Raw genomic sequence first — 16,073 nt, 5'->3', positions numbered from 1 at the left:
CCTGGATACTACTTGGGTGGGAGACCGCCCGGAAGCGCCGGGTGATGTAGGCTTTTCCTCCTTTGGCTCTTCCTGCTTCCTTTTCCTTTTCTCTCTTCAGCCAACCTGAGCCCCAGCGCAGCTGCTGCCACCGCTTCCCTTTTGCAGCACACTCTTGCTGCCCCTGAAGCTCCTGGCCCGCTGGCTATGGCCTTCCTCCACCACAGGGCAGAGGAGGGCTTGGGCGGGGGGCTTTTCCCTCCAAGCCTTTGGAAAACTAGGCCAGTGCAACCCACAGGTGGGGCGGAATGGGGGACATGCAGCGGACTTGCCCAGCCTGCGAGAGGGGCTGTTCCCCCCTCCCCCGTGACGGCTTCCGGGCATTCATCCCGGTGGTGTGGCGGGGCGGGGCTGCCTCTAGCGGCAACCCTGCTGTTCCCTCGTCCCGGCGCAACCTTGTGGAGATGCAGCTCCAGGGAGACTTGAGACGCCTATGGAGCGCTGGAGTGCGTGTCGGGGCAGCAGCGGTGTTTCAGTGCCTTTTCAGAAGGGCGAAAGGCAGGGAAGCCAAGGTGCAGGCGACAGAAGCAGGAGAATGAGCCCAATGCAGCAAGGCAGGCAGGCGACGCGAAGGGTAGGGGGAGACTGGATCACTGCTGCATTTGACGTTGCGGGTGTGTTCCTGCGGGGCTCCTGCTTTAAGGTGGTGGTGGCAAGGCTGCAGAGCGCCTACGGCCATAGTACCCTGAACATGCCCGATCTCGTCAGGCCTGGATACTACTTGGGTGGGAGACCGCCCGGAAGCGCCGGGTGATGTAGGCTTTTCCTCCTTTGGCTCTTCCTGCTTCCTTTTCCCTTCCTCTCTTCAGCCAGCCTGAGCCCCAGCACACCTGCTGCCGCCGCTTCCCTTTTGCAGCACACTCTGGCTGCCCCTGAAGCTCCTGGCCCGCTGGCTATGGCCTTCTTCCACCAGAGGGCAGAGGAGGGCTTGGGGGGGGGGCTTTTCCCTCCAAGCCATTGGAAAACTAGGCCAGTGCAACCCACATGTGGGGCGGAATGGGGGACATGCAGCGGCCTTGCCCAGCCTGCGAGAGGGGCTGTTCCCCCCTCCCCCGTGACGGCTTCCGGACATTCATCCCGGTGGTGTGGCGGGGCGGGGCTGCCTCTAGCGGCAACCCTGCTGTTCCCTCGTCCCGGCACAAGCTTGTGGAGATGCAGCTCCAGGGAGACTTGAGACGCCTATGGAGCGCTGGAGCGCGTCTCGGGGCAGCAGCGGTGTTTCAGTGCCTTTTCAGAAGGGCGAAAGGCAGGGAAGCCAAGGTGCAGGCGACAGAAGCAGGAGAATGAGGCCCACGCAGCGAGGCAGGCGACGCGAGGGGTAGAGGGAGACTGCCTCGCTGCTGCATTGGAAGTTGCGGGTGTGTTCTTGCAGGGCTCCTGCTTAAAGGCGGTGGTGGCAAGGCAGCAGAGCGTCTACGGCCATACTACCCTGAACGCGCCCGATCTCGTCTGATCTCGGAAGCTAAGCAGGGTCAGGCCTGGTTAGTACTTGGATGGGAGACCGCCTGGGAATACCGGGTGCTGTAGGCTTTTCCTCCTTTTGCTCTTCCCGCTCCCTTTTCCCTTCCTCTTTTCAGCCAGCCTGTGCCCCAGCGCAGCTGCTGGAGGAAAACTGGCTCACCGCAGCATTTTGTCGGGGGAAAACTGGCTCAACGCAGCCTTTTGCTCCGACGGTGCCTTGTTGCTGTATCTCTGCTTAAAGGCACTGGCAGCAAAGCGGCGCAGCTTCTACAGCCATACTGCCCTGAACGCGCCCGAGCTCGTCAGGCCTGGATACTACTTGGGTGGGAGACCGCCCGGAAATGCCGGGTGATGTAGGCTTTTCCTCCTTTGGCTCTTCCTGCTTCCTTTTCCCTTCCTCTCTTGTGCCAGCCTGAGCCCCAGCACACCTGCTGCCACCGCTTCCCTTTTGCAGCACACTCTGGCTGCCCCTGAAGCTCCTGGCCCGCTGGCTATGGCCTTCCTCCACCACAGGGCAGAGGAGGGCTTGGGCGGGGGGCTTTTCCCTCCAAGCCTTTGGAAAACTAGGCCAGTGCAACCCACAGGTGGGGCGGAATGGGGGACATGCAGCGGACTTGCCAGCCTGCGAGAGGGGCTGTTCCCCCCTCCCCCGTGACGGCTTCCGGACATTCATCCCGGTGGTGTGGCGGGGCGGGGCTGCCTCTAGCGGCAACCCTGCTGTTCCCTCGTCCCGGCGCAACCTTGTGGAGATGCAGCTCCAGGGAGGCTTGAGACGCCTATGGAGCGCTGGAGTGCGTGTCGGGGCAGCAGCGGTGTTTCAGTGCCTTTTCAGAAGGGCGAAAGGCAGGGAAGCCAAGGTGCAGGCGACAGAAGCAGGAGAATGAGCCCAATGCAGCAAGGCAGGCAGGCGACGTGAAGGGTAGGGGGAGACTGGATCACTGCTGCATTTGACGTTGCGGGTGTGTTCCTGCGGGGCTCCTGCTTAAAGGCGGTGGTGGCAAGGCAGCAGAGCGTCTACGGCCATACTACCCTGAACGCGCCCGATCTCGTCTGATCTCGGAAGCTAAGCAGGGTCAGGCCTGGTTAGTACTTGGATGGGAGACCGCCTGGGAATACCGGGTGCTGTAGGCTTTTCCTCCTTTTGCTCTTCCCGCTCCCTTTTCCCTTCCTCTTTTCAGCCAGCCTGTGCCCCAGCGCAGCTGCTGGAGGAAAACTGGCTCACCGCAGCATTTTGTCAGGGGAAAACTGGCTCAACGCAGCCTTTTGCTCCGACGGTGCCTTGTTGCTGTGTCTCTGCTTAAACGCACTGGCAGCAAAGCGGCGCAGCTTCTACAGCCATACTGCCCTGAACGCGCCCGAGCTCGTCAGGCCTGGATACTACTTGGGTGGGAGACCGCCCGGAAACGCCGGGTGATGTAGGCTTTTCCTCCTTTGGCTCTTCCTGCTTCCTTTTCCTTTTCTCTCTTCAGCCAACCTGAGCCCCAGCGCAGCTGCTGCCACCGCTTCCCTTTTGCAGCACACTCTTGCTGCCCCTGAAGCTCCTGGCCCGCTGGCTATGGCCTTCCTCCACCACAGGGCAGAGGAGGGCTTGGGCGGGGGGCTTTTCCCTCCAAGCCTTTGGAAAACTAGGCCAGTGCAACCCACTGGTGGGGCGGAATGGGGGACATGCAGTGGACTTACCCAGCCTGCGAGAGGGGCTGTTCCCCCCTCCCCCGTGACGGCTTCCGGGCATTCATCCCAGTGGTGTGGCGGGGCGGGGCTGCCTCTAGTGGCAACCCTGCTGTTCCCTCGTCCCGGCGCAACCTTGTGGAGATGCGGCTCCAGGGAGGCTTGAGACGTCTACGGAGCGCTGGAGTGCGTGTCGGGGCAGCAGCGGTGTTTCAGTGCCTTTTCAGAAGGGCGAAAGGCAGGGAAGCCAAGGTGCAGGCGACAGAAGCAGGAGAATGAGCCCAATGCAGCAAGGCAGGCAGGCGACGCGAAGGGTAGGGGGAGACTGGATCACTGCTGCATTTGATGTTGCGGGTGTGTTCCTGCGGGGCTCCTGCTTTAAGGTGGTGGTGGCAAGGCTGCAGAGCGCCTACGGCCATAGTACCCTGAACATGCCCAATCTCGTCAGGCCTGGATACTACTTGGGTGGGAGACCGCCCGGAAGCGCCGGGTGATGTAGGCTTTTCCTCCTTTGGCTCTTCCTGCTTCCTTTTCCCTTCCTCTCTTCAGCCAGCCTGAGCCCCAGCACACCTGCTGCCGCCGCTTCCCTTTTGCAGCACACTCTGGCTGCCCCTGAAGCTCCTGGCCCGCTGGCTATGGCCTTCTTCCACCAGAGGGCAGAGGAGGGCTTGGGCGGGGGGCTTTTCCCTCCAAGCCTTTGGAAAACTAGGCCAGTGCAACCCACAGGTGGGGCGGAATGGGGGACATGCAGCGGCCTTGCCCAGCCTGCGAGAGGGGCTGTTCCCCCCTCCCCCGTGACGGCTTCCGGACATTCATCCCGGTGGTGTGGCGGGGCGGGGCTGCCTCTAGCGGCAACCCTGCTGTTCCGTCGTCCCGGCGCAACCTTGTGGAGATGCAGCTCCAGGGAGACTTGAGACGCCTATGGTGCGCTGGAGTGCGTCTCGGGGCAGCAGCGGTGTTTCAGTGCCTTTTCAGAAGGGCGAAAGGCAGGGAAGCCAAGGTGCAGGCGACAGAAGCAGGAGAATGAGGCCCATGCAGCGAGGCAGGCGACGCGAGGGGTAGAGGGAGACTGCCTCGCTGCTGCATTGGAAGTTGCGGGTGTGTTCTTGCAGGGCTCCTGCTTAAAGGCGGTGGTGGCAAGGCACCAGAGCGTCTACGGCCATACTACCCTGAACGCGCCCGATCTCGTCTGATCTCGGAAGGTAAGCAGGATCAGGCCTGGTTAGTACTTGGATGGGAGACCGCCTGGGAATACCGGGTGCTGTAGGCTTTTCCTCCTTTTGCTCTTCCCGCTCCCTTTTCCCTTCCTCTTTTCAGCCAGCCTGTGCCCCAGCGCAGCTGCTGGAGGAAAACTGGCTCACCGCAGCATTTTGTCGGGGGAAAACTGGCTCAACGCAGCCTTTTGCTGCGACGGTGCCTTGTTGCTGTATCTCTGCTTAAAGGCACTGGCAGCAAAGCGGCGCAGCTTCTACAGCCATACTGCCCTGAACGCGCCCGAGCTCGTCAGGCCTGGATACTACTTGGGTGGGAGACCGCCCGGAAACGCCGGGTGATGTAGGCTTTTCCTCCTTTGGCTCTTCCTGCTTCCTTTTCCTTTTCTCTCTTCAGCCAACCTGAGCCCCAGCGCAGCTGCTGCCACCGCTTCCCTTTTGCAGCACACTCTGGCTGCCCCTGAAGCTCCTGGCCCGCTGGCTATGGCCTTCCTCCACCACAGGGCAGAGGAGGGCTTGGGCGGGGGGCTTTTCCCTCCAAGCCTTTGGAAAACTAGGCCAGTGCAACCCACAGATGGGGCGGAATGGGGGACATGCAGCGGACTTGCCAGCCTGCGAGAGGGGCTGTTCCCCCCTCCCCCGTGACGGCTTCCGGACATTCATCCCGGTGGTGTGGCGGGGCGGGGCTGCCTCTAGCGGCAACCCTGCTGTTCCGTCGTCCCGGCGCAACCTTGTGGAGATGCAGCTCCAGGGAGACTTGAGACGCCTATGGAGCGCTGGAGTGCGTGTCGGGGCAGCAGCGGTGTTTCAGTGCCTTTTCAGAAGGGCGAAAGGCAGGGAAGCCAAGGTGCAGGCGACAGAAGCAGGAGAATGAGCCCAATGCAGCAAGGCAGGCAGGCGACGCGAAGGGTAGGAGGAGACTGGATCACTGCTGCATTTGACGTTGCGGGTGTGTTCCTGCGGGGCTCCTGCTTTAAGGTGGTGGTGGCAAGGCTGCAGAGCGCCTACGGCCATAGTACCCTGAACATGCCCGATCTCGTCAGGCCTGGATACTACTTGGGTGGGAGACCGCCCGGAAGCGCCGGGTGATGTAGGCTTTTCCTCCTTTGGCTCTTCCTGCTTCCTTTTCCCTTCCTCTCTTCAGCCAGCCTGAGCCCCAGCACACCTGCTGCCGCCGCTTCCCTTTTGCAGCACACTCTGGCTGCCCCTGAAGCTCCTGGCCCGCTGGCTATGGCCTTCTTCCACCAGAGGGCAGAGGAGGGCTTGGGGGGGGGGCTTTTCCCTCCAAGCCATTGGAAAACTAGGCCAGTGCAACCCACATGTGGGGCGGAATGGGGGACATGCAGCGGCCTTGCCCAGCCTGCGAGAGGGGCTGTTCCCCCCTCCCCCGTGACGGCTTCCGGACATTCATCCCGGTGGTGTGGCGGGGCGGGGCTGCCTCTAGCGGCAACCCTGCTGTTCCCTCGTCCCGGCGCAAGCTTGTGGAGATGCAGCTCCAGGGAGACTTGAGACGCCTATGGAGCGCTGGAGCGCGTCTCGGGGCAGCAGCGGTGTTTCAGTGCCTTTTCAGAAGGGCGAAAGGCAGGGAAGCCAAGGTGCAGGCGACAGAAGCAGGAGAATGAGGCCCACGCAGCGAGGCAGGCGACGCGAGGGGTAGAGGGAGACTGCCTCGCTGCTGCATTGGAAGTTGCGGGTGTGTTCCTGCGGGGCTCCTGCTTAAAGGCGGTGGTGGCAAGGCAGCAGAGCGTCTACGGCCATACTACCCTGAACGCGCCCGATCTCGTCTGATCTCGGAAGCTAAGCAGGGTCAGGCCTGGTTAGTACTTGGATGGGAGACCGCCTGGGAATACCGGGTGCTGTAGGCTTTTCCTCCTTTTGCTCTTCCCGCTGCCTTTTCCCTTCCTCTTTTCAGCCAGCCTGTGCCCCAGCGCAGCTGCTGGAGGAAAACTGGCTCACCGCAGCATTTTGTCGGGGGAAAACTGGCTCAACGCAGCCTTTTGCTCCGACGGTGCCTTGTTGCTGTATCTCTGCTTAAAGGCACTGGCAGCAAAGCGGCGCAGCTTCTACAGCCATACTGCCCTGAACGCGCCCGAGCTCGTCAGGCCTGGATACTACTTGGGTGGGAGACCGCCCGGAAATGCCGGGTGATGTAGGCTTTTCCTCCTTTGGCTCTTCCTGCTTCCTTTTCCCTTCCTCTCTTGTGCCAGCCTGAGCCCCAGCACACCTGCTGCCACCGCTTCCCTTTTGCAGCACACTCTGGCTGCCCCTGAAGCTCCTGGCCCGCTGGCTATGGCCTTCCTCCACCACAGGGCAGAGGAGGGCTTGGGCGGGGGGCTTTTCCCTCCAAGCCTTTGGAAAACTAGGCCAGTGCAACCCACAGGTGGGGCGGAATGGGGGACATGCAGCGGACTTGCCAGCCTGCGAGAGGGGCTGTTCCCCCCTCCCCCGTGACGGCTTCCGGACATTCATCCCGGTGGTGTGGCGGGGCGGGGCTGCCTCTAGCGGCAACCCTGCTGTTCCCTCGTCCCGGCGCAACCTTGTGGAGATGCAGCTCCAGGGAGGCTTGAGACGCCTATGGAGCGCTGGAGTGCGTCTCGGGGCAGCAGCGGTGTTTCAGTGCCTTTTCAGAAGGGCGAAAGGCAGGGAAGCCAAGGTGCAGGCGACAGAAGCAGGAGAATGAGCCCAATGCAGCAAGGCAGGCAGGCGACGTGAAGGGTAGGGGGAGACTGGATCACTGCTGCATTTGACGTTGCGGGTGTGTTCCTGCGGGGCTCCTGCTTAAAGGCGGTGGTGGCAAGGCAGCAGAGCGTCTACGGCCATACTACCCTGAACGCGCCCGATCTCGTCTGATCTCGGAAGCTAAGCAGGGTCAGGCCTGGTTAGTACTTGGATGGGAGACCGCCTGGGAATACCGGGTGCTGTAGGCTTTTCCTCCTTTTGCTCTTCCCGCTCCCTTTTCCCTTCCTCTTTTCAGCCAGCCTGTGCCCCAGCGCAGCTGCTGGAGGAAAACTGGCTCACCGCAGCATTTTGTCAGGGGAAAACTGGCTCAACGCAGCCTTTTGCTCCGACGGTGCCTTGTTGCTGTGTCTCTGCTTAAACGCACTGGCAGCAAAGCGGCGCAGCTTCTACAGCCATACTGCCCTGAACGCGCCCGAGCTCGTCAGGCCTGGATACTACTTGGGTGGGAGACCGCCCGGAAACGCCGGGTGATGTAGGCTTTTCCTCCTTTGGCTCTTCCTGCTTCCTTTTCCTTTTCTCTCTTCAGCCAACCTGAGCCCCAGCGCAGCTGCTGCCACCGCTTCCCTTTTGCAGCACACTCTTGCTGCCCCTGAAGCTCCTGGCCCGCTGGCTATGGCCTTCCTCCACCACAGGGCAGAGGAGGGCTTGGGCGGGGGGCTTTTCCCTCCAAGCCTTTGGAAAACTAGGCCAGTGCAACCCACTGGTGGGGCGGAATGGGGGACATGCAGTGGACTTACCCAGCCTGCGAGAGGGGCTGTTCCCCCCTCCCCCGTGACGGCTTCCGGGCATTCATCCCAGTGGTGTGGCGGGGCGGGGCTGCCTCTAGCGGCAACCCTGCTGTTCCCTCGTCCCGGCGCAACCTTGTGGAGATGCGGCTCCAGGGAGGCTTGAGACGTCTACGGAGCGCTGGAGTGCGTGTCGGGGCAGCAGCGGTGTTTCAGTGCCTTTTCAGAAGGGCGAAAGGCAGGGAAGCCAAGGTGCAGGCGACAGAAGCAGGAGAATGAGCCCAATGCAGCAAGGCAGGCAGGCGACGCGAAGGGTAGGGGGAGACTGGATCACTGCTGCATTTGATGTTGCGGGTGTGTTCCTGCGGGGCTCCTGCTTTAAGGTGGTGGTGGCAAGGCTGCAGAGCGCCTACGGCCATAGTACCCTGAACATGCCCAATCTCGTCAGGCCTGGATACTACTTGGGTGGGAGACCGCCCGGAAGCGCCGGGTGATGTAGGCTTTTCCTCCTTTGGCTCTTCCTGCTTCCTTTTCCCTTCCTCTCTTCAGCCAGCCTGAGCCCCAGCACACCTGCTGCCGCCGCTTCCCTTTTGCAGCACACTCTGGCTGCCCCTGAAGCTCCTGGCCCGCTGGCTATGGCCTTCTTCCACCAGAGGGCAGAGGAGGGCTTGGGCGGGGGGCTTTTCCCTCCAAGCCTTTGGAAAACTAGGCCAGTGCAACCCACAGGTGGGGCGGAATGGGGGACATGCAGCGGCCTTGCCCAGCCTGCGAGAGGGGCTGTTCCCCCCTCCCCCGTGACGGCTTCCGGACATTCATCCCGGTGGTGTGGCGGGGCGGGGCTGCCTCTAGCGGCAACCCTGCTGTTCCGTCGTCCCGGCGCAACCTTGTGGAGATGCAGCTCCAGGGAGACTTGAGACGCCTATGGTGCGCTGGAGTGCGTCTCGGGGCAGCAGCGGTGTTTCAGTGCCTTTTCAGAAGGGCGAAAGGCAGGGAAGCCAAGGTGCAGGCGACAGAAGCAGGAGAATGAGGCCCATGCAGCGAGGCAGGCGACGCGAGGGGTAGAGGGAGACTGCCTCGCTGCTGCATTGGAAGTTGCGGGTGTGTTCTTGCAGGGCTCCTGCTTAAAGGCGGTGGTGGCAAGGCACCAGAGCGTCTACGGCCATACTACCCTGAACGCGCCCGATCTCGTCTGATCTCGGAAGGTAAGCAGGATCAGGCCTGGTTAGTACTTGGATGGGAGACCGCCTGGGAATACCGGGTGCTGTAGGCTTTTCCTCCTTTTGCTCTTCCCGCTCCCTTTTCCCTTCCTCTTTTCAGCCAGCCTGTGCCCCAGCGCAGCTGCTGGAGGAAAACTGGCTCACCGCAGCATTTTGTCGGGGGAAAACTGGCTCAACGCAGCCTTTTGCTGCGACGGTGCCTTGTTGCTGTATCTCTGCTTAAAGGCACTGGCAGCAAAGCGGCGCAGCTTCTACAGCCATCCTGCCCTGAACGCGCCCGAGCTCGTCAGGCCTGGATACTACTTGGGTGGGAGACCGCCCGGAAATGCCGGGTGATGTAGGCTTTTCCTCCTTTGGCTCTTCCTGCTTCCTTTTCCCTTCCTCTCTTGTGCCAGCCTGAGCCCCAGCACACCTGCTGCCACCGCTTCCCTTTTGCAGCACACTCTGGCTGCCCCTGAAGCTCCTGGCCCGCTGGCTATGGCCTTCCTCCACCACAGGGCAGAGGAGGGCTTGGGCGGGGGGCTTTTCCCTCCAAGCCTTTGGAAAACTAGGCCAGTGCAACCCACAGATGGGGCGGAATGGGGGACATGCAGCGGACTTGCCAGCCTGCGAGAGGGGCTGTTCCCCCCTCCCCCGTGACGGCTTCCGGACATTCATCCCGGTGGTGTGGCGGGGCGGGGCTGCCTCTAGCGGCAACCCTGCTGTTCCGTCGTCCCGGCGCAACCTTGTGGAGATGCAGCTCCAGGGAGACTTGAGACGCCTATGGTGCGCTGGAGTGCGTCTCGGGGCAGCAGCGGTGTTTCAGTGCCTTTTCAGAAGGGCGAAAGGCAGGGAAGCCAAGGTGCAGGCGACAGAAGCAGGAGAATGAGCCCAATGCAGCAAGGCAGGCAGGCGACGCGAAGGGTAGGGGGAGACTGGATCACTGCTGCATTTGACGTTGCGGGTGTGTTCCTGCGGGGCTCCTGCTTTAAGGTGGTGGTGGCAAGGCTGCAGAGCGCCTACGGCCATAGTACCCTGAATATGCCCGATCTCGTCAGGCCTGGATACTACTTGGGTGGGAGACCGCCCGGAAGCGCCGGGTGATGTAGGCTTTTCCTCCTTTGGCTCTTCCTGCTTCCTTTTCCCTTCCTCTCTTCAGCCAGCCTGAGCCCCAGCACACCTGCTGCCGCCGCTTCCCTTTTGCAGCACACTCTGGCTGCCCCTGAAGCTCCTGGCCCGCTGGCTATGGCCTTCTTCCACCAGAGGGCAGAGGAGGGCTTGGGGGGGGGGCTTTTCCCTCCAAGCCATTGGAAAACTAGGCCAGTGCAACCCACATGTGGGGCGGAATGGGGGACATGCAGCGGCCTTGCCCAGCCTGCGAGAGGGGCTGTTCCCCCCTCCCCCGTGACGGCTTCCGGACATTCATCCCGGTGGTGTGGCGGGGCGGGGCTGCCTCTAGCGGCAACCCTGCTGTTCCCTCGTCCCGGCGCAAGCTTGTGGAGATGCAGCTCCAGGGAGACTTGAGACGCCTATGGAGCGCTGGAGCGCGTCTCGGGGCAGCAGCGGTGTTTCAGTGCCTTTTCAGAAGGGCGAAAGGCAGGGAAGCCAAGGTGCAGGCGACAGAAGCAGGAGAATGAGGCCCACGCAGCGAGGCAGGCGACGCGAGGGGTAGAGGGAGACTGCCTCGCTGCTGCATTAGAAGTTGCGGGTGTGTTCTTGCAGGGCTCCTGCTTAAAGGCGGTGGTGGCAAGGCAGCAGAGCGTCTACGGCCATACTACCCTGAACGCGCCCGATCTCGTCTGATCTCGGAAGCTAAGCAGGGTCAGGCCTGGTTAGTACTTGGATGGGAGACCGCCTGGGAATACCGGGTGCTGTAGGCTTTTCCTCCTTTGGCTCTTCCCGCTCCCTTTTCCCTTCCTCTTTTCAGCCAGCCTGTGCCCCAGCGCAGCTGCTGGAGGAAAACTGGCTCACCGCAGCATTTTGTCAGGGGAAAACTGGCTCAACACAGCCTTTTGCTCCGACGGTGCCTTGTTGCTGTGTCTCTGCTTAAACGCACTGGCAGCAAAGTGGCGCAGCTTCTACAGCCATACTGCCCTGAACGCGCCCGAGCTCGTCAGGCCTGGATACTACTTGGGTGGGAGACCGCCCGGAAGCGCTGGGTGATGTAGGCTTTTCCTCCTTTGGCTCTTCCTGCTTCCTTTTCCTTTTCTCTCTTCAGCCAACCTGAGCCCCAGCGCAGCTGCTGCCACCGCTTCCCTTTTGCAGCACACTCTTGCTGCCCCTGAAGCTCCTGGCCCGCTGGCTATGGCCTTCCTCCACCACAGGGCAGAGGAGGGCTTGGGCGGGGGGCTTTTCCCTCCAAGCCTTTGGAAAACTAGGCCAGTGCAACCCACAGGTGGGGCGGAATGGGGGACATGCAGCGGACTTGCCCAGCCTGCGAGAGGGGCTGTTCCCCCCTCCCCCGTGACGGCTTCCGGGCATTCATCCCGGTGGTGTGGCGGGGCGGGGCTGCCTCTAGCGGCAACCCTGCTGTTCCCTCGTCCCGGCGCAACCTTGTGGAGATGCAGCTCCAGGGAGACTTGAGACGCCTATGGAGCGCTGGAGCGCGTGTCGGGGCAGCAGCGGTGTTTCAGTGCCTTTTCAGAAGGGCGAAAGGCAGGGAAGCCAAGGTGCAGGCGACAGAAGCAGGAGAATGAGCCCAATGCAGCAAGGCAGGCAGGCGACGCGAAGGGTAGGGGGAGACTGGATCACTGCTGCATTTGACGTTGCGGGTGTGTTCCTGCGGGGCTCCTGCTTTAAGGTGGTGGTGGCAAGGCTGCAGAGCGCCTACGGCCATAGTACCCTGAACATGCCCGATCTCGTCAGGCCTGGATACTACTTGGGTGGGAGACCGCCCGGAAGCGCCGGGTGATGTAGGCTTTTCCTCCTTTGGCTCTTCCTGCTTCCTTTTCCCTTCCTCTCTTCAGCCAGCCTGAGCCCCAGCACACCTGCTGCTGCCGCTTCCCTTTTGCAGCACACTCTGGCTGCCCCTGAAGCTCCTGGCCCGCTGGCTATGGCCTTCTTCCACCAGAGGGCAGAGGAGGGCTTGGGGGGGGGGCTTTTCCCTCCAAGCCATTGGAAAACTAGGCCAGTGCAACCCACATGTGGGGCGGAATGGGGGACATGCAGCGGCCTTGCCCAGCCTGCGAGAGGGGCTGTTCCCCCCTCCCCCGTGACGGCTTCCGGACATTCATCCCGGTGGTGTGGCGGGGCGGGGCTGCCTCTAGCGGCAACCCTGCTGTTCCCTCGTCCCGGCACAAGCTTGTGGAGATGCAGCTCCAGGGAGACTTGAGACGCCTATGGAGCGCTGGAGCGCGTCTCGGGGCAGCAGCGGTGTTTCAGTGCCTTTTCAGAAGGGCGAAAGGCAGGGAAGCCAAGGTGCAGGCGACAGAAGCAGGAGAATGAGGCCCACGCAGCGAGGCAGGCGACGCGAGGGGTAGAGGGAGACTGCCTCGCTGCTGCATTGGAAGTTGCGGGTGTGTTCTTGCAGGGCTCCTGCTTAAAGGCGGTGGTGGCAAGGCAGCAGAGCGTCTACGGCCATACTACCCTGAACGCGCCCGATCTCGTCTGATCTCGGAAGCTAAGCAGGGTCAGGCCTGGTTAGTACTTGGATGGGAGACCGCCTGGGAATACCGGGTGCTGTAGGCTTTTCCTCCTTTTGCTCTTCCCGCTCCCTTTTCCCTTCCTCTTTTCAGCCAGCCTGTGCCCCAGCGCAGCTGCTGGAGGAAAACTGGCTCACCGCAGCATTTTGTCGGGGGAAAACTGGCTCAACGCAGCCTTTTGCTCCGACGGTGCCTTGTTGCTGTATCTCTGCTTAAAGGCACTGGCAGCAAAGCGGCGCAGCTTCTACAGCCATACTGCCCTGAACGCGCCCGAGCTCGTCAGGCCTGGATACTACTTGGGTGGGAGACCGCCCGGAAACGCCGGGTGATGTAGGCTTTTCCTCCTTTGGCTCTTCCTGCTTCCTTTTCCTTTTCTCTCTTCAGCCAACCTGATCCCCAGCGCAGCTGCTGCCACCGCTTCCCTTTTGCAGCACACTCTGGCTGCCCCTGAAGCTCCTGGCCCGCTGGCTATGGCCTTCCTCCACCACAGGGCAGAGGAGGGCTTGGGCGGGGGGCTTTTCCCTCCAAGCCTTTGGAAAACTAGGCCAGTGCAACCCACAGGTGGGGCGGAATGGGGGACATGCAGCGGACTTGCCCAGCCTGCGAGAGGGGCTGTTCCCCCCTCCCCCGTGACGGCTTCCGGGCATTCATCCCGGTGGTGTGGCGGGGCGGGGCTGCCTCTAGCGGCAACCCTGCTGTTCCCTCGTCCCGGCGCAACCTTGTGGAGATGCAGCTCCAGGGAGACTTGAGACGCCTATGGAGCGCTGGAGTGCGTGTCGGGGCAGCAGCGGTGTTTCAGTGCCTTTTCAGAAGGGCGAAAGGCAGGGAAGCCAAGGTGCAGGCGACAGAAGCAGGAGAATGAGCCCAATGCAGCAAGGCAGGCAGGCGACGCGAAGGGTAGGGGGAGACTGGATCACTGCTGCATTTGATGTTGCGGGTGTGTTCCTGCGGGGCTCCTGCTTTAAGGTGGTGGTGGCAAGGCTGCAGAGCGCCTACGGCCATAGTACCCTGAACATGCCCGATCTCGTCAGGCCTGGATACTACTTGGGTGGGAGACCGCCCGGAAGCGCCGGGTGATGTAGGCTTTTCCTCCTTTGGCTCTTCCTGCTTCCTTTTCCCTTCCTCTCTTCAGCCAGCCTGAGCCCCAGCACACCTGCTGCCGCCGCTTCCCTTTTGCAGCACACTCTGGCTGCCCCTGAAGCTCCTGGCCCGCTGGCTATGGCCTTCTTCCACCAGAGGGCAGAAGAGGGCTTGGGGGGGGGGCTTTTCCCTCCAAGCCATTGGAAAACTAGGCCAGTGCAACCCACATGTGGGGCGGAATGGGGGACATGCAGCGGACTTGCCCAGCCTGCGAGAGGGGCTGTTCCCCCCTCCCCTGTGACGGCTTCCGGACATTCATCCCGGTGGTGTGGCGGGGCGGGGCTGCCTCTAGCGGCAACCCTGCTGTTCCCTCGTCCCGGCACAAGCTTGTGGAGATGCAGCTCCAGGGAGACTTGAGACGCCTATGGAGCGCTGGAGCGCGTCTCGGGGCAGCAGCGGTGTTTCAGTGCCTTTTCAGAAGGGCGAAAGGCAGGGAAGCCAAGGTGCAGGCGACAGAAGCAGGAGAATGAGGCCCACGCAGCGAGGCAGGCGACGCGAGGGGTAGAGGGATACTGCCTCGCTGCTGCATTGGAAGTTGCGGGTGTGTTCTTGCAGGGCTCCTGCTTAAAGGCGGTGGTGGCAAGGCACCAGAGCGTCTACGGCCATACTACCCTGAACGCGCCCGATCTCGTCTGATCTCGGAAGGTAAGCAGGGTCAGGCCTGGTTAGTACTTGGATGGGAGACCGCCTGGGAATACCGGGTGCTGTAGGCTTTTCCTCCTTTGGCTCTTCCCGCTCCCTTTTCCCTTCCTCTTTTCAGCCAGCCTGTGCCCCAGCGCAGCTGCTGGAGGAAAACTGGCTCACCGCAGCATTTTGTCGGGGGAAAACTGGCTCAACGCAGCCTTTTGCTGCGACGGTGCCTTGTTGCTGTATCTCTGCTTAAAGGCACTGGCAGCAAAGCGGCGCAGCTTCTACAGCCATACTGCCCTGAACGCGCCCGAGCTCGTCAGGCCTGGATACTACTTGGGTGGGAGACCGCCCGGAAATGCCGGGTGATGTAGGCTTTTCCTCCTTTGGCTCTTCCTGCTTCCTTTTCCCTTCCTCTCTTGTGCCAGCCTGAGCCCCAGCACACCTGCTGCCACCGCTTCCCTTTTGCAGCACACTCTGGCTGCCCCTGAAGCTCCTGGCCCGCTGGCTATGGCCTTCCTCCACCACAGGGCAGAGGAGGGCTTGGGCGGGGGGCTTTTCCCTCCAAGCCTTTGGAAAACTAGGCCAGTGCAACCCACAGATGGGGCGGAATGGGGGACATGCAGCGGACTTGCCAGCCTGCGAGAGGGGCTGTTCCCCCCTCCCCCGTGACGGCTTCCGGACATTCATCCCGGTGGTGTGGCGGGGCGGGGCTGCCTCTAGCGGCAACCCTGCTGTTCCGTCGTCCCGGCGCAACCTTGTGGAGATGCAGCTCCAGGGAGACTTGAGACGCCTATGGAGCGCTGGAGCGCGTCTCGGGGCAGCAGCGGTGTTTCAGTGCCTTTTCAGAAGGGCGAAAGGCAGGGAAGCCAAGGTGCAGGCGACAGAAGCAGGAGAATGAGGCCCACGCAGCGAGGCAGGCGACGCGAGGGGTAGAGGGAGACTGCCTCGCTGCTGCATTAGAAGTTGCGGGTGTGTTCTTGCAGGGCTCCTGCTTAAAGGCGGTGGTGGCAAGGCAGCAGAGCGTCTACGGCCATACTACCCTGAACGCGCCCGATCTCGTCTGATCTCGGAAGCTAAGCAGGGTCAGGCCTGGTTAGTACTTGGATGGGAGACCGCCTGGGAATACCGGGTGCTGTAGGCTTTTCCTCCTTTGGCTCTTCCCGCTCCCTTTTCCCTTCCTCTTTTCAGCCAGCCTGTGCCCCAGCGCAGCTGCTGGAGGAAAACTGGCTCACCGCAGCATTTTGTCAGGGGAAAACTGGCTCAACACAGCCTTTTGCTCCGACGGTGCCTTGTTGCTGTGTCTCTGCTTAAACGCACTGGCAGCAAAGTGGCGCAGCTTCTACAGCCATACTGCCCTGAACGCGCCCGAGCTCGTCAGGCCTGGATACTACTTGGGTGGGAGACCGCCCGGAAGCGCCGGGTGATGTAGGCTTTTCCTCCTTTGGCTCTTCCTGCTTCCTTTTCCTTTTCTCTCTTCAGCCAACCTGATCCCCAGCGCAGCTGCTGCCACCGCTTCCCTTTTGCAGCACACTCTTGCTGCCCCTGAAGCTCCTGGCCCGCTGGCTATGGCCTTCCTCCACCACAGGGCAGAGGAGGGCTTGGGCGGGGGGCTTTTCCCTCCAA

At 62.0% G+C, this 16,073-nt stretch overlaps 10 non-coding genes across 10 annotated transcripts; all 10 read left to right on the top strand.

Annotated features, from left to right (window-relative positions):
* Nucleotides 1–1,450: 1,450 nt before the first annotated feature.
* On the top strand, nucleotides 1,451–1,569 carry LOC146351659 (5S ribosomal RNA). The gene has a single exon (XR_014789805.1). It is a non-coding gene; the product is annotated as a 5S ribosomal RNA (ribosomal RNA).
* A 943-nt stretch (nucleotides 1,570–2,512) lies between these two features.
* On the top strand, nucleotides 2,513–2,631 carry LOC146351658 (5S ribosomal RNA). The gene has a single exon (XR_014789804.1). It is a non-coding gene; the product is annotated as a 5S ribosomal RNA (ribosomal RNA).
* Nucleotides 2,632–4,319: 1,688 nt separating this feature from the next.
* Nucleotides 4,320–4,438, top strand: LOC146351657 (5S ribosomal RNA). Its single transcript, XR_014789764.1, has one exon. It is a non-coding gene; the product is annotated as a 5S ribosomal RNA (ribosomal RNA).
* Nucleotides 4,439–6,125: 1,687 nt separating this feature from the next.
* LOC146351656 (5S ribosomal RNA) lies at nucleotides 6,126–6,244 on the top strand. The gene has a single exon (XR_014789803.1). It is a non-coding gene; the product is annotated as a 5S ribosomal RNA (ribosomal RNA).
* Nucleotides 6,245–7,187: 943 nt separating this feature from the next.
* On the top strand, nucleotides 7,188–7,306 carry LOC146351655 (5S ribosomal RNA). The gene has a single exon (XR_014789802.1). It is a non-coding gene; the product is annotated as a 5S ribosomal RNA (ribosomal RNA).
* A 1,688-nt stretch (nucleotides 7,307–8,994) lies between these two features.
* On the top strand, nucleotides 8,995–9,113 carry LOC146351654 (5S ribosomal RNA). Its single transcript, XR_014789762.1, has one exon. It is a non-coding gene; the product is annotated as a 5S ribosomal RNA (ribosomal RNA).
* A 1,687-nt stretch (nucleotides 9,114–10,800) lies between these two features.
* LOC146351653 (5S ribosomal RNA) lies at nucleotides 10,801–10,919 on the top strand. The gene has a single exon (XR_014789801.1). It is a non-coding gene; the product is annotated as a 5S ribosomal RNA (ribosomal RNA).
* Nucleotides 10,920–12,607: 1,688 nt separating this feature from the next.
* On the top strand, nucleotides 12,608–12,726 carry LOC146351652 (5S ribosomal RNA). Its single transcript, XR_014789800.1, has one exon. It is a non-coding gene; the product is annotated as a 5S ribosomal RNA (ribosomal RNA).
* Nucleotides 12,727–14,414: 1,688 nt separating this feature from the next.
* On the top strand, nucleotides 14,415–14,533 carry LOC146351651 (5S ribosomal RNA). Its single transcript, XR_014789718.1, has one exon. It is a non-coding gene; the product is annotated as a 5S ribosomal RNA (ribosomal RNA).
* Nucleotides 14,534–15,472: 939 nt separating this feature from the next.
* Nucleotides 15,473–15,591, top strand: LOC146351650 (5S ribosomal RNA). The gene has a single exon (XR_014789799.1). It is a non-coding gene; the product is annotated as a 5S ribosomal RNA (ribosomal RNA).
* Nucleotides 15,592–16,073: the final 482 nt, after the last annotated feature.

The sequence above is a fragment of the Heloderma suspectum genome, chromosome 3, assembly GCF_057233095.1.
Source record: "Heloderma suspectum isolate Gila_16-S chromosome 3, 16-S_ref, whole genome shotgun sequence".
In the NCBI taxonomy this organism is placed as follows: domain Eukaryota; kingdom Metazoa; phylum Chordata; class Lepidosauria; order Squamata; family Helodermatidae; genus Heloderma; species Heloderma suspectum.
Note: the sequence above shows the minus strand (reverse complement) of the source record. Positions and strands in the feature narration are given on the sequence as shown.